Here is a 16,144-nt window from a genome sequence, read left to right as displayed (position 1 = left end):
AGCAAGAGGAAACGGGAGATGTCACGAAGGAGAGGAAGCCATGAACTGATGGCGTCGACTGTGTCTGTGTCTACAGTCTGTGTCTGTGTCGATGGCTTGAAGAAGAAGAAGAAGAAGAAGAAGACGAAGAAGAGATGAGATCATCATCATCATCATCTCTGGCACGTGTGTGTTTATTATGTGTTTATTATGTGTGTGTGTGTGTGTGTGTGGTTTTTTTGGGTCGCCCTTTTTATTGCCTTTTGCGATTCTTCTTCTTTTTTTCTTTCTTTCTTTCTTTCTTTCTTTCTTCCTCCTTCTCACGTCTCCACGAAACAAATAAACACACAGAGAAAGAAAAGCCAGCCCAAGTCAAAACCTCTTGGGGAGTAGTAGCCCCCATATGTTCTTTTGTCTTTACCGTGTGTTATTATTACATATTATCATAGATTCATATATATTATTATTATTATTTATGATGATGATGATGATGATGATGAAATGATGATATTATCATTATTATTATTATTATTTTATTTATTTATTTATTTGTTATTATTATTACTACGATCCTTGGCACTTGCCCCACGGTTATGGTTATGGACCATGGTTATCGATGGATCAAATCCCCCGCCCAACTGATGCTCCGCCCGCCCGTTCCCGACAATGTAAAACAAAAGTCTAGGAATCATGTCCCGGCCAATGCAGCCACCAGAGATCTCGATTAATAGTGACCAAGACAAATAAATTAAAATTAAAATGATCAGTATGTTCCATCTTCTTGTTTTATACTCTCCCAATCTCTAGAATGCAACCATGTCCCTCAATCAAACCACCTTTCCGGACTTTTCGAACCCCCACCCAAACATTAAAAAAAAAGGGTTTCTATACAATACAAATCTGATTTCTAATGACCAAGATAAAGAAAAAAAGATCAGTATGTTCAATCTTTCTTGTTTTCTATTCTGCCAATCTCAAGAAATATATAGCCCACGCTTCTCCATTCTAGCCTTCCCCGCCTACATCTTCCCTGAGTAAACCCATCTCCCATTTTCCCTCCTCCTATCGATCCAAGACTTCCAAAACATAATGGGTGCCTAAACTCCATTGGAAATGTTCCATATGAAAAGGCTGTGTTTGATCCCTTCAAATCGTGTCATTATTATGCGTCGTTTAATTCATTACTCGGACAAGTGCCCCCACTTGCATGCAATTCAATTTATATTGACATATATGATGTCTGTGATTGTATTACAAGCAAACAAGAAGTTATGAAATATATCTCACCTTTTTGCACGTTTAAATCCCTTTTGTAATCTTATCTTTCCATCTTGAAGTAATTCAATATAGCCACCCTCCTTTTTGTGTTTTGAGTTGAATTAACTGAAACCATTTATTGGACTATGCACAACATGGAGCATAATTAGAAACTATCGCACTCGTTAAATTTTATAAATATAGTTTTCGGAGTAGGCTTATTTATTTGTCCAATTACTACTAGATCGCATTACCTTATGTCAACCAAGGAGCCCTAGTTTCATCCAAATGCGCCCTCCTCATCCAGTAGCTTGCCAATAACCTCCAATGCTTCTTTCTTTTTCTACTTCAAAATATTATAAATAAATCCAACATTTTCAATTCCGAATAAAAAAACACAAAATCGAGAATGGAAATTTATACTCATGAGTCATGATCCATTCTCTCATCAAAATGATTGATCTTATCTTTGTATGTACTTGAAAACATTGATATGCTTTAACTTATGTAGCATTAAAGAAGATGTACAACACATATGGACAATTGTAAGTGAAGTAGGTCCTACATTCATAAGGCATAAGCCTTTATACTAGGACACACCCTTCAAGTGTATCATGTTGGAGATATCATCGATCATGTAAATATCCTAGTTTCAAAGCAAATCCTTGAAAGCGAGTAGGCTTCTTCTCACGTGTTGGCATTGTGCCACCTCCATTGTGGTGTTTGTAACACTTTTCATCAAACTTCATCAAATATATATATTTCAACATATTTGTCTTAAAATGAAATAAGAAGATTGTTCACAAATTAGAACCTTTCACTCGAATAATAAGGTGTATTCTTATATTTTTAAAAGGGTAAACGTATAAATGATGAAGATCAAGATGATTAGTCAATAAAGTTCATGTTGCATATTGCCAATGCATGTGTGTTAAAAGTGTGATTATGTGCAATTCAAAGTGTTCATTCATTACCCTAAGCAAAAGAAATGTTGACCTAATTCTTTAACAACAAATAAATGTTTGTCACTGACTCTTTTGGATTCTACGATCTTAAAGAGTTCCTTTGAGCCAACAAAACATTTAATCTCTTTTTAAAGTAAAAGTAGTTAGAAGCATAACTTTTATAATAATTCTAACCTATCTTTTATCGTGCATTGTGTTTTCATAAATTAAATTGTCTGATGACATGATGTTAGGTGCTAAAGCTCTAGTAAGAGGCTTGGGTTGTTATACATCATATCTTAGAGACTTTAGATATTGTGCACAATTCAAGAGGTTTTAGAGTTCAAGTGTATCACCAATATATATGGTCTTTATTAAGTGTATCTAATACATGACTTCACTTGGGTTTGCATATACATTGTATGAATACACTATGTGTCTTTTATTCCAAACCCTATATTGATGTTAGGATTTGACTTGCAACCTACCATTTCATGAGACATGCATTTTAAAATATTTCAATGAGATTGGAATGACAAACTTATAACTTGGTTGTCCATTGACATTCTAATTTTATTTAGCAAATATCCAAAAGCACAAATATGAGACATTTTTGTGAATCCATGTAATATCATAGCTGGAGCCTGGAAATAATAAAACAAGTGTGGCATTGTAGAAAGATGATGCTATCCATTGCAGAAAAAAACCCCTAGTTATTGCATAATGGAAATACGTTTTTTCAACACGCAAGCCATGACATATTGATCGATTAGTGTTATTGTCAACGCTCCGAATTTTCTATTATTTATATCCTTCTGAGCTTCCACACACTTGCTTTACACAATGTTTTCAACCACAAACATTGGTGAACTTAAAAATTGAAGCGAGAGATGGTCTTGATTTTATTAATCATAGTGTCATAATAGATGGAAATTTTTTTAAATCCCATTCATCTCGGTCACAACAATTTTCCAATACTTGTCCACGTTTTCAGCTTTATAAATAATTCTCATCCTCAAAATAAAATGTCGTCTGTCTCCCTTACATTGCTCGTAATTAATTGATATGTATCAAATGTATCCTAAAAAATTGCATAACACTTGTAACCACTCCCTTATATGTATCTTTACCTTTAGTACGTTGGATAAAGGAATTTTGTGACAAGTGATCACATTATGTAGTAACCAACTTTATACATGTAGTTGTGAGCTTTTCCATTACATATGTTTAGTGTGTGTTTGCCTTTACATATTCGACCCAAAAACTAGGAGATTCTGGTATAAAATGCTTTTAATAATAATAAAAGTCATGAAACCATTTTAATTAAGTGCTTTTCTCATGGAAGATTTAGCAAATATATACATACTCCGACGATATGAAAATAGGAAGTTTTAATCATTTGAGCTAATATGTCATCTATTATTAATAACATTTTGATAGGCCTCGTGAGAGCTACAATTCAAAATGTTAGGCTCTCCTAAACGGCAGACAAATATTGCACCTACCTTATAATAAGTCTGACTATTAAAAGCCAGGCAAATGTTGCACGAGTTTGGGTTGTAATGAGAACCATCTTTGTTATAAATTGCATTTAAGCTACAAACCTACACCGTAGAATGTAATTATTATATAAATACAATATCAAGCATGGCATATGTTTTGTTTTGGACGACCACTTTACAAAATTACTTGTCTATGGATGAGAGACATATTTCTCCTCTACCCACCTTGATAGCTACAAGTTTTCTATTCTAGTACTATCACTCTTTCAAATTGTTTTTACTACCCTTTGCTACTTTCAAAGGCCACAAATCCTATCATTGCCTCACATTCTAGTCTTGGTTCATAGATTTGAAAGTGCACTAGCATTTACTTAAGTGCATACATGTAGGCTCTTTTGTAAGAAATGCATTGTTTGAAAACCATTTAGTTGGTCATTTATCCTTTGCTTGTAATGCGATGGTTTTAGCTCTAAGAAAATAGTGAATAGCTATTGCATACATTTGGTGGTAACAATTCATGTTTGATGAAAGACTTCATATACACTTGTCATGATCATACCATTACACACAACATTCTATGGTTGGTAATTCAAGCATAAAAGTATCATTCTTAAAATAAGTTATAACCTTGTTCTAATAAAATATTGTTGTCGATAATCCTTGGCTTGTAATACTTTGTTTTAGCCCTAAAGAAATAGTAAATAGTCATTGCATAGATATCATGGCAATATCTCTCTTTTTGTGTGTTTTTTCAATAGGTTGTATTTGACATCACATCACATTACAAACACAACATCCTCTTGTGGGTAATTATCTTGTCTCAATCTCAAAATAAGCCAATACCTTGTTCCAATAAAATATTGTTGCAATTTTCAACGTTGATGTATGTGCACAAGAAGGAACATTTTATATCGAGCCTTATGAGATATTGTACTTTCCCTCTTTATAAGTGTGTTTCCTTAAAAAGGAAATTATATTGTTGTTAAAGGTTGGTTTGTGCCATAACCTTAACCGTAAGTTGCAAAGCACGGAGTTTCCAATTCTCATCTTTGTCTAGTTTAATTTAAAAGTGTTGGTAAGGTAGGGTCTCGAATGTACGTGCAATACCAAATTGATGGGGAGAGTCCACAACAAGATGGTTATAACATTAGTAATATTCTATGATTAAAAAATTGATTTACTTTTCTACTTCTTTTTTTCTAAAAAAACTCATTCCTTAGTTATAAAATTTTACAAATGAGAGTGTTATATACAAATCATTATAGGGACGTGATAGTTCCATCTTATGTGGATGTTCATTGACTCAAGAAATGGAGAGGATGACTATTGTTGGATGAAGGTTAATCATCGGATTTGCACGTGAGGCTATCATATTGGCTCTTTAGAGTGGGTACACCGTACAACTTCACTTCACATTGTCACATTATCTATTCGTAACACGTATCTCCCAGTGCATTAACATTACTTGATGCATAGTTTGGTCGGAGAAAACCCATCTACACCATTGTTTTCATAGAATCCAAAGAGGTGTTGGGTTGACCAATTCCAACACAACTTGAGGTTTGGCATTAATAGGAGTTGAGTGGATATTGTCGATGGTGGGAAAAAAATATTTTGTGCTTTTATTACCAAAGTCATCCCCTTCTCATGATGCTCATACTTGTCAACTAGGGCCTACCATGATAAGCAACATACATTCTCCCACATGATTGTGCCTTGCACTTGGCATAATTGCAATAGGCGGCCAACCCCCCGCCATATTCCATGGGTCTCTAGACAGTCCCATTGAGCGTGTCGGATAGACTCTGTTGCATTTGGGCACGCTACACAATTAGGAGAGCTAAGGTTCCCACATTGCCCTACTCAAACCGGTAGTGACCTATGTATTAATAACCATTGGAATGTGGTAATTCACCTAGCGTGTTGTTGTTTCCAGATTTTCTGCCAAAACTTGGTGATAATTGTATGGGGAACATGATATGTGTGCCATATCTTTGCATCAATCGGCTCTCGGGTGGTTTGAGTAGCTAGAATGTGGCGATCCAATCTACTCGTGAATTGGAAGAAAGGGATGGCTTTGCTTCCTTGACTCGCATAAGGATCGTGCCACGTCCATTGCAAAGGGTCCAACTAACCTTACGTAGCCATGTGTTTTCATGAGTACATATGTGTCATTCTAGTTGTACTTAGATCAGATTGGGATCTACAATCCATTTATGAACAATATATGTGAGTAGTCGAATTGCCATATTTAATGTTGGTACATCTCATAGTCTCGCAATTCATGGCCTTCGATCCTGTTTGATGTTTTCCTACCTCTTGGGCTCAAAGAGCCCTCCTCCTCGTAGCCTATCCACTTCTCCATTGTTCTCCTTTGATTAACATCTTCCCTAAGCAATAGAGCATTCATAATTTTAGATCTCATAGTCCATCCGCCCTTGATTCCATCTATTGGCGTATGTTGGCTTGATCTTCTATTGGCAATGAGATAAACCATCTCCAACATTTTGTACTCTTTCTTGAACCTTCTTGTTGAGCAAGCAAGCTCAACTAGGGCTGAATCGGCTAAAGAAGCCGAGAGTCGGATCGCGCCGAGCTCATAGGCTTCGGTGGGCATGCCCTGAGGGTCAACACTTCTTCCTCTGAGACACGAGACGCTTGTCCCTTCTTTGTATTCTCTAAAGGACAGGGTTTTGTTTGGGAGCAACGACCAATTGGAGGTTCTTGGTCGAGGATTCCCTTTGCTCTTCACTGCGTTGTTGCAGCCTGCGACGTTTTTTGCTGGAGCTTGTCTAGGAGGATGTTCTCTTCGCGTCCGCAGATTCTTCTTAGAGTCATTTCGATCGCTCCACGGATGACTGCCTGCTATCGTTCGTGGTTGTCCGGGTCTCCTCCCGACCGTCGGGCTGGTCGATATGAACTTTGGTTTTTCCACCGGGGCAGATGACTTGGTCTTTTTGCACCCGCTTATGGTGATGTTGTTTTTTGGCTCCTGGGCCTTGGTCTCTACGGTTGGTCGTGGCGAGGTTGGAGTTCGGACAAGCATATCATTCTGCCATTCTTCTTGAGCTAATTGTAAAGCTTGTTGACGTTTCACTTGGGTGGGTGGGTGGGGCAGGAAGGGTGAGGGTTCAGCGGGGTGCGGTAGTGGAATGGGGAGGGTAGAGCACTAATAAGTAGTGTGCTAGAGTAGGCAAGAACCGTTTCCTTGCTTGGAAAGCCGACAAGCCGGCGCAAACTCCTTCCCTTGTGAGGATTCCCCAATGGATTACACCACCTCTGTAGGCGGTGATGATTATTCTTGCCTTCTTCTTCGACATGTTGTACGTGTTAGCGTCCACACATCCGAACTCCAAAAGAAATCCGTCCAGATTGCCAAAGAACTCGTTAGGCCCCCCTTGTGTACGATACACCTTTGCCGACACTAAGTATTCCCCGAAATGAGCTTCATGGACGTTTTGAGGCGAAGCCTTGATGTAATGTTCCCCCCCTTGCTTAAGGCTCAACACCGACCGGATTTGGTCTTTGGTGATGGTGTCAGGATGCACGCTCGTCCGATTTCCTGCGTGTCGGGGTGAGGGGTTGCATCCACCACTCTCAGATAACCCCCCAAACCGTGCCTGTTCAAACAGGTACGCAACTCTATGGAAACTTCAACCATGGGGCGATCGTGACCGAGCCCCTGCGCTCATCATCCGGAATCCAATGACAAGTCCAGACAGAACTGCCTTGCAGGCCCGTGCATTGTGAATGAATTCGGCTAATTTCTCTACCTATCTCTCTCTATCTTTGGTTCCTTGGTTCAAGGTCCTGGTGGTCCCGCCCTAATCCTAGACATGCTTTTGGAATACCGCGATAATGTAAATGCAAAATGTGAGATAATGGTGTTAATCCCGAACGTAGGCGACTAGAATGAACAGAGGCGAGTGGATCAAGAGCGACGATGATTGAAGCGGCGGCCAACCGATGACTGAAAATCAGCGGCTGAAACGGCCAAGAAAAGCAACGACCGAACAACGATGGCCGGAATGCTTGGAGCGGTAGAACATCCCTAACGGCCAAACATTGGCGTGGGAAAGCCGGCCATTCCAATGAAGCAGAGTGGTTGGAATGGCCAGCGGTGATCGAAAATCGGCGACCGGAGAAATGGCCGGAAGGGCCAGAAAGAGATAGCAATGGCAGTGATTGAAAGATAGACGAATGATAGACAAAGATGAATATAGCATTAGGAAGATGAAAGGTGAAGAAAGAAGGAGTGAAATTAACAAGAAGAAAGAGAAAGAAGAGGAAAAAGAAGAAGAATGAGAAGGGGAAGGAAGAACGAGAAGAAAAAACGTGGAAGCCAAAACAAGAAAGAAAGAAGAAAATGAAATTTATAATAATCCATGAAACAGCTCCCCCTGCATAAGTCATGACATATCCGGATGTAGACCGGTTGGTATCCGCATCAACCGACATATCCGAATCCGTGAATCCGTCAAGTTGGGGATTACCAGAGCCGGACTGGAGGCACATACTCATGGTGCCTTTCAAATACCGGAGTATCCACTTGACCGGGTTCTAGTGCTCTCTTCCAAGATTGCTCATGAACCGGCTCACCACTCTGACTGCATATCCGATATTCGGCTGGGTACATACCATCGCGTACATCAAGCTCCCGACGACAGAGGCATATTGTATCTTTATCATATCCCTCTTCTCCGGATTTGTCCTCGGACTTTGTTTTCCGGATAGCTTGCTGTTTGTCGGAAGTGTCGATCCGACCGGCTTCGCCTCCGACATGTTGAACCATTGAAGCACCTTTGTCATGTACTTCTCTTGTGACAACCACAACAGCTTCTTCGACTAGTCTCGGATGATGTGCATTCCCAATATCTGTCTTGCTGGACCCAAGTCTTTCATTGAGAAGGTTTGGTTCAGAGCCTTCCTCAACATCCGAATCTTGCCTTGGTCTCGTCCGACGATCAACATATCATCCACATATAGGAGGAGTATTAGGAAATCTCCTCCGCCAAATTTCTTCACAAACACGCAGTGATCGGCCTGTGTCTGGTGGTACCCTTGGTCGGTTATGAAGGAGTCAAACTTCCGGTACCATTGCCGGGGAGCTTGCTTCAGTCCATATAAGCGCTTCTTCAGCCGGCACACCGGGTGCTCCTTCCCTTTCCTCTCAAATCCTTCCGGTTGATGCATGTAGATCTCTTCTTCGAGGTCGCCATGTAGGAATGCCGTCTTGACGTCCAGTTGCTCCACCTCGAGGTCCATGCTTGCCACTATGCCCAATACCGTCCGGATGGATGTCATCTTTACTACCGAGGCAAAAATCTCATCGAAGTCCACTCCTTTCTTTTGCTAGAAGCCCTTCACCACGATTCGAGCCTTATACCTAGGTGGATTTCCGGCATCTCCCAGTTTCAACTTGTACACCCACTTGTTCTGAAGTGCTCTCTTCCCTTTCGACAACTCCATCAATTCATATGTGTGGTTCTCATGCATGGAATCCATCTCAACCTGCATGGCACTCAACGACTTGCGGTTGTGGGTGTCTCTCTTTGCTTCTTCGAAGCTTTCTGGCTCCCCCTCATCAATTAGCAACACATGCTTTGTATCCGGAAATCTCTGGGGGTTCTTCTCTCTCGGAGAGGATATCTCCGTCCTTGGCTTATGACTACCGGTTCCTTCGCTTGTTCCTCATCCTCATCCGATTCGGGATCCTATCCGGTTCCGGTGTCTTCTTCTTCTTCTTTGGTCCCGACACCGGAACACCTTGTCAACCAGATCCCACACCCGGTAACGGAACTCATCATCGCCGTATCCAAGGAATATGCATGGCCTGGACTTCGGATCTAGCTTTGCTCTCTTGTCCTTTGCAACATGCACATATGTGAGACACCCAAACACCTTTAGATGTCGGTAAGATACATCTTTACCGGTCCATACTTTTTGAGGTGAGTCTCCTTCCAAGGGTGCTGAGGGTGATCTATTTATCACATAGGTCGCCGTCATTAGCGCCTCAACCCAAAACATCTTGGGTAACTTTGCATATGCTAGCATGCTCTAGACTCTCTCCAGTATGGTTTGGTTCATCCTTTCGGCCAACCCGTTTAGTTCTAGCGTCTTCGGCACAGTAAACTCGAGCCGGATTCCATTTGACTGGCAGTACTCCTCGAACTGCCCTCGGTATTCTCCTCCGTTATCTGCTCGAACTGCCTTCAGCTTCTAGCCGGTTTCTCTTTCCACTCTTGCATGGAACTCCTTGAAGACGGATAACACCTGATCCTTCGTCTTCAATGGTGAGACCCGCAGCTTCCGGATGTGGTCATCTATGAATGTCACGAAGTACTACGATCTGGCATGTGACTTCGTGTCCACTTGACACACATTGGTATGCACCAGCTCCAGTGGTGCATTCCGTCTCATCGGTGGTCTTGATCGGAAGGAGGTTCGGTTTTGCTTGCTAGCAAGACAATCGGTGCACTTCTCAAGTTGCACGTCCTTCATCGGAATGAGATTGTCTTTGGCAAGTCTCTTCATCCCCTTCTGGCTCATATGACACAGTCTCTTGTGCCACAACTCACCGGCAGTGTCGGATGCTACAATCACCTCTTCCCGGCATATCCAGGCATTCATCAAGTACAATGTGTTGAACTTCCGGGCTCGGCCACTATTAGGCTCCCTTTGCAGAACTTCATAACTCCGTTCTGGATGTTACCCGTGTAGCCTTCATCATCTAGCCGACCGACTGATATCAGGTTCAGTCGAACCTCCGGAACGTGTCAGACATCCTTCAACAACAACTTGCATCCGGTTGATGTCGTCAACAACACATCTCCTATGCTGGCAATTCGGCATGTACAATCATTCCCCATCCGGACACAACCATGATCACCGACTGTGTAGGATGAGAAACATTTCCGATCTAGTGTCAGGTGGAATGACGCTCCAGAATCGACAACCGACATTGTCTTATCGCCGAAAAGGTTTAACTCATTCTCTTTGGTAATGAGCATTAGTTCTTCTTCACTTGTCGCGATTGCCGACATTCCCTTCCGATCCGGGCCTCTTCGGTTCGAACCATTTTGGTCCGAACTCTTCTTCGAATCGGTAGTGCCGGTTTCTTTCTCCTTCCATAAATGCCGACAGTTCTTTTGGAAGTGCCCCGGCTTCCCACAGTTGAAGCTAGTAGGCCTCCCCCTTGACTTCGACCTCGTCCCTGACTTGTCCCGGTTTTGGGGACTCCAATACCAGCCTCTTCCCCAATTGTGGTCATCTTCTGTGACGAAGGCCTTCAGATCGGTTCTGGACTCCCGGTCCTTCCGGCGAGCTTCTTCATCTAGCAAGCTTGATTTTACCCTTGCTAGGGACAACTGTTTTCCTTCTGGACCGACGTTGTCTAACTTGCCAACTAACGTCTCGCAACTATCCAGGAGGGAACCGAGCACGAGCAATGCGAGTACTTCATCGACGAGAGGTACTTCCAACAAGGTTGCCTGGTGTATTAGCCCATGGAAGGCATTCATGTGCTCCGCCATACTGGAGCCATCTTGGTACCGGAGCCTCATTAGCTTCCGGAATACCGAAACCTGATTGATAGCATTCTTGTTCTGAAACATGATACTGATCTTCTCCCAAAGTTCATGAGCCTTGCTCTCTTCATTGAAGTTGTTGTACATGCTCATGTCAATGAAACACCGGATGTATGTCGTCGTCTTCATGTGCATCACCTCCCACACTGTGGTGTCGATCTTATCCTGTCTCTTGTCCTCGAACTAAACCGGCAACCAAAGATCTTTAACCACCAACATATCCCTCATCTTCGATTTCCACATTGAGTAGTTGGAGCCGATGAGCTTGAACATGCCGCCGAACGATTCTTCCATTTGCCGTGTTGTTTGCTCTGATACCAAATTGAGGAGAATAGCGCGGAATACTGCTCGGCCACAACTGAGTAATGAATCACTTCTTTGAGAATGAAACACAGAAATGGGAAATGAAGAGTACACAAGGAAATACACATGATGTTTACGTGGAAAACCCTAAGTGGGAAAAACCACGGGAGCCCACGGACTCCAACTATCACTATAGGAGAAAGGTATAATCAGAGCCTCGGAGACAACGACCTCGAGCTCTATGTCTTCACTAACCGGCGGTTACAACAGAGTATCACTCTGTATCTCACACTCTGTCTCTCTCTATCGTGCTCTGTACAAGAGTTACAAACAATATGACAACAACATCTTCTATAAAGTGATTGCCCTAAGTCATATTTATACTTATATGAACTTAGGGCTATTTACAAATATAGCCTCAATAGGCTTACTCAAAACATATTTACGTATATGTCTCTCTTCCGGTTCTCACCGGGTCTCCTCCGGTTTCTAGATCTCTCCCGGTTCTCACTGGGTCCTCTTCGTTCATCACCGGATCCTATCCAAAGGGACTGATTTCCCAACACTATCGTCATGAATGCTAATCATCATCACTATCATTATCAATAACCCTAACCCTAAAACCTACAACACTATTTTGGCACGCCCTACAACCGACCATCCTTGGAGAAGAAGTCGAAGAAGGATGTGTGATGACAACATTGTCATGAAGGATTCCAGCCATAGGAAGAAAACAAAGCCGTATGCGCATGAATGGGGGTGTGCACGGATGCACGCTAAAATTGTCTTTATGTACAAACATGTATAAATAATGTAATATTAATTGAGTATTGAGGAATACCAGGTGGAAGGGATTCAATAGGCACTTTATGGTCACACGAATAGAGGAATAAAGGGGATTGATGGGAGGAGATCGAGGGGGACAGAAAACGGCTGCCTTAAGAACCTGATGTAACGGTCTCTCCCTTTGGTTTAGAGAACCACACAAGTGCGTCGATGAGTATGCACACCGATGCAAGATGTTGTACACATAGGCAGGTAGGCCCTGTGGTCGTGGGGGACGAGGAAGATTGGCAAGCAATGGAGGTGGCCGATAGGAGCAGAACTTGAGGCATAATTGAAAGGCCGATGGCAGTTTCGGACCCCCCACGAGTAGGGGGAGTCAAGGCGGTGTAGGAAGCCGACAAGCGAAGGCTGCAATGGACTGTTGGTACTGTGGCCGAAAGGGCCATAGAGAGAGCAAGTGGTGTAAAAAGAACGCCGACTCGAACTGAGGTGACGCAGAAAGGCGTCAAAGATCGCACAACACAGAAGGCTCAGGGCGAGCCGGAACAAGCCCAACCTTTGTAATGAAACATGAGGTCAACTCAATGGCGTTGAACACCTCAAGATCGAACAAGGTGTGCTATGTGGATTCCGGCGCATCGAACCACATGATGAATCACAAGGAGTGGTTCTCGACTCTGGAGAAGCCGGAGCAGCCAAGGGTCGTTGAAATTGGCGATGACACCCCTCACCCCATTGAACACATCGACGATGTCCCTCTAAGCCATGTCGGCCAGAGAGGAATCATGAGAAATGTCTTGCATGTGCTGACAATAACCAAGAACTTGGTGTCAGTCAAACAAATTGTCAACCAGGGCATGCAAGTTCGATTTACTCACCTTAGATGCTTCATCGAAGAAGAAGGCAAGGTTATCACACAAGGGCGTTGAGAAGGGAGGATATTTATCCTCGAAACGAACGACGTCGACACTGCTATGTTCGCCAAAGGGTAGAAAGTCGAATCAAACATTGACATATGGGACAAGCGGTTCGACCACGCCAACTTTTCACAGCTTTGGGAGATGCAGACAAAGAAAATCATTTTCGGCTTGCCAAAATTCAATGGACAAAAGGGCCAAATTTACAAAGCCAACAAGTTATGGAAGCATTATTGACTTCCATTCCCCAACGAGTGAAATCGGAGGCGAAATAAGCTCGATTTAATCCATTCGGATGTGTGGGCACCAACACAGAAGGTGAGCATTAGAGGGAGCCGATATTTCGTGCCCTTCATTGATGACTTCACTTGGCATACCTGGGCATGCATGATCGAGAAGAAGAGTGAAGTCTTCTCCTGTTTGTTGAAGGTGAAGAGCCTTGCTGAACGGGAAAACGGATGGAAGATCAAATGCCTCAGGATCGAGGGCGAAAAGGAGTATTTTTCCAACCAGTTCTCTAGTTATCTGCAAAAGGAAGGAATTCGACGCAAATTCTCTTGCAGATACACACCACAGTAGAACGACGTGGCCGAGTGGAAGAATCGGTTGATAGAGGAAGTGGCATGAGCGATGCTCGAGGAGAAGCATATGCCGAAGTTCTATAGGGCCAAAGCAGTCAAGACAACCGTTTATCTGCAGACTCAGATATCTGCAAATGAAGGAGTGTTGCCACATGAGTTGTATTTCGGGAAGAAGCCGAACTTGGCACACTTTAGGGTGTTCGGCAACATAGCATGTGTGCATGTGCCGAAGGAGAAGCGGAGGAAGGTAGACGCCAAAGCCGAGAAGTGTATCTTAGTCGGCCACTCGGATGATCAAAAGGGTTATAAGTGCTATAATATCCGAACAAAAGAGGTTCGAGTAAGCCATGATGTCGTATTCGATGAGTAAGCTTCCTGGTACTTGTCTGCATCTCCAACCCCCATCAACTCCATTCTGAATTTTGAGGATGAAGCCAGTGAGGGCGAGATACCCCTGGATGAAGAAGAAATCGGAGCTCTGGAAGAGACTTTGATCTCATTCCGGTTAAGTGGGCCGAATGAGGAACTGAGTTGGAACAACCATTCAGATGAAGAGCTGGCAAGTAGTGGAGACTCGGTCGTGCAGTTCCTTCGCCAGAAACCGAGAAGATGGTTTACGCGCAAAGAAAAGGGAAAGATGAAGATGCCTGAGTACAGTGTCGTGTTGTTACGCTCTCGCGTGTGTATATGAGGTGGGACTGCGGGGGCCCTGAACCAAGGAGCGTGAGAAAGAAGAGGGAGAGCGATTCACAGAAACTCAGAGAGAGAGAGAGAGAGAGAGACGGGAACGGAAGATTCAATTACGATGTCAACAACGATTACAACCGGAAAACTGGCAATAGACCCAAAATGGAGGTCCCACGCACACACACAGACGACACAGAGAACGCACAGTGGAGCCTCCACTGGAAGCACATTGGCATACACGCAACAGAGGCAACCGACACAAAAACATAGTGGAGAGCAACGATTGAGGAGGAGAGAGCTCGGTTCCCAGTCCGATAGCACTTCGTTCTCACCAAAACGCGATACCTATCTCCTTCTCCTCCCCTCCCTTTTATAAGTCGCCGAGGAGGCCGATACATCAAAACATCTCAACTTTATTTTCTATCCTTTCGGACAGAGATACGCATCGATTCCCTAGACAATTAATACCCTTCCTAGTACATATGTACGTCAGCCAATCTATTCCTAGCTATGTACAATTCATAAACACACACACACACACACGAAAAGGATTGGGTCACGCTTCTTCCCCTTTGATTCTTCCTAGGGGCGGTTTTCTCCACGACATCCACCCCCAGCAAACCGCACGTCCACCGGTACGTCCAGGTAGGAACAACCTTGGCGGAAACCGGCCCTAGTTCACTCGTCGTTTTCCGAACCCTCGCCTTCCTTGATTCGGGCATCGCCGCTACCATCGCTCACCGGGTCCGGTTTGTCCTCGTGCCACTTCTTGAACATCTTGACCCTCTTATCAGCCACCAGTACCGCTATCCGCGTCCCATCAAGCTCTGCGAGATGATACGTCCCGTTGTCGTTCGCGCTTGTCACCGTGTAGGGCCCGAACCATCTCCTCGCAAACTTACGCACCGCCTTGTGCTGATTATCAAGGCTATTGTCGTACACTAACACCCAGTCGCCTTCCTCGATCTTCTTCAGTCTCAGCCGGTGTGTTCGATCGAACCGGCCTTTGTTCCTTTCACGCGCCGCACGCAGCTTCGCCATCGCCTGCCCCACGTCCTCCGGTCGTCGCTCGAGCTGCCGAATCCGTGCCGCCAGCAACTCTTCCCGGCTCATCTTGTCCTTCCAGTCCACCGCGACCCATGAACTGATCGTCCGTTCCACCGGCATAATCGGTTTTTGCCCATACATCAACTCCGCCGGCATGAACCCCGTCATCGAACTGTGTGTAGTCCGGTTCGCCCAGAACGCGTAGGGTAGAAGCCGCGACCAATTCCCGACCTGCCCTTCACACGCTCGTACCAAAGCCTTCATGATCGGCCCGTGTCTGTGCTCTACCTTATCGTTCACCTCCGGATTGTACGTCGTAGTGAGGGAGAGCTTAACCCCGGACTGGTTGAACAACTCCTCAGCTTCCTGCGCGTTTAGCTCTCCCCGATCTGCCACGATTTTCCCCATGCATCCGTATCGGCACACTACCTCTTCGATCAGGAACCGGCACACCATCGCAGTCGTCTCGTTCGTCAGCGTGCGACCTTCCACTTGGTTCGTTAAATCTTTCCGTGCAAGCACCAGATACCGCATCTGCCCCACCCGCATCGGCAT

Source organism: Azolla caroliniana, unplaced genomic scaffold, assembly GCF_043228905.1.
Source record: "Azolla caroliniana isolate FFs.n. ecotype wild unplaced genomic scaffold, voAzoCaro1.0.p SCAF_7, whole genome shotgun sequence".
NCBI classification, from domain to species: domain Eukaryota; kingdom Viridiplantae; phylum Streptophyta; class Polypodiopsida; order Salviniales; family Salviniaceae; genus Azolla; species Azolla caroliniana.
This window is presented reverse-complemented; position numbering follows the sequence as displayed.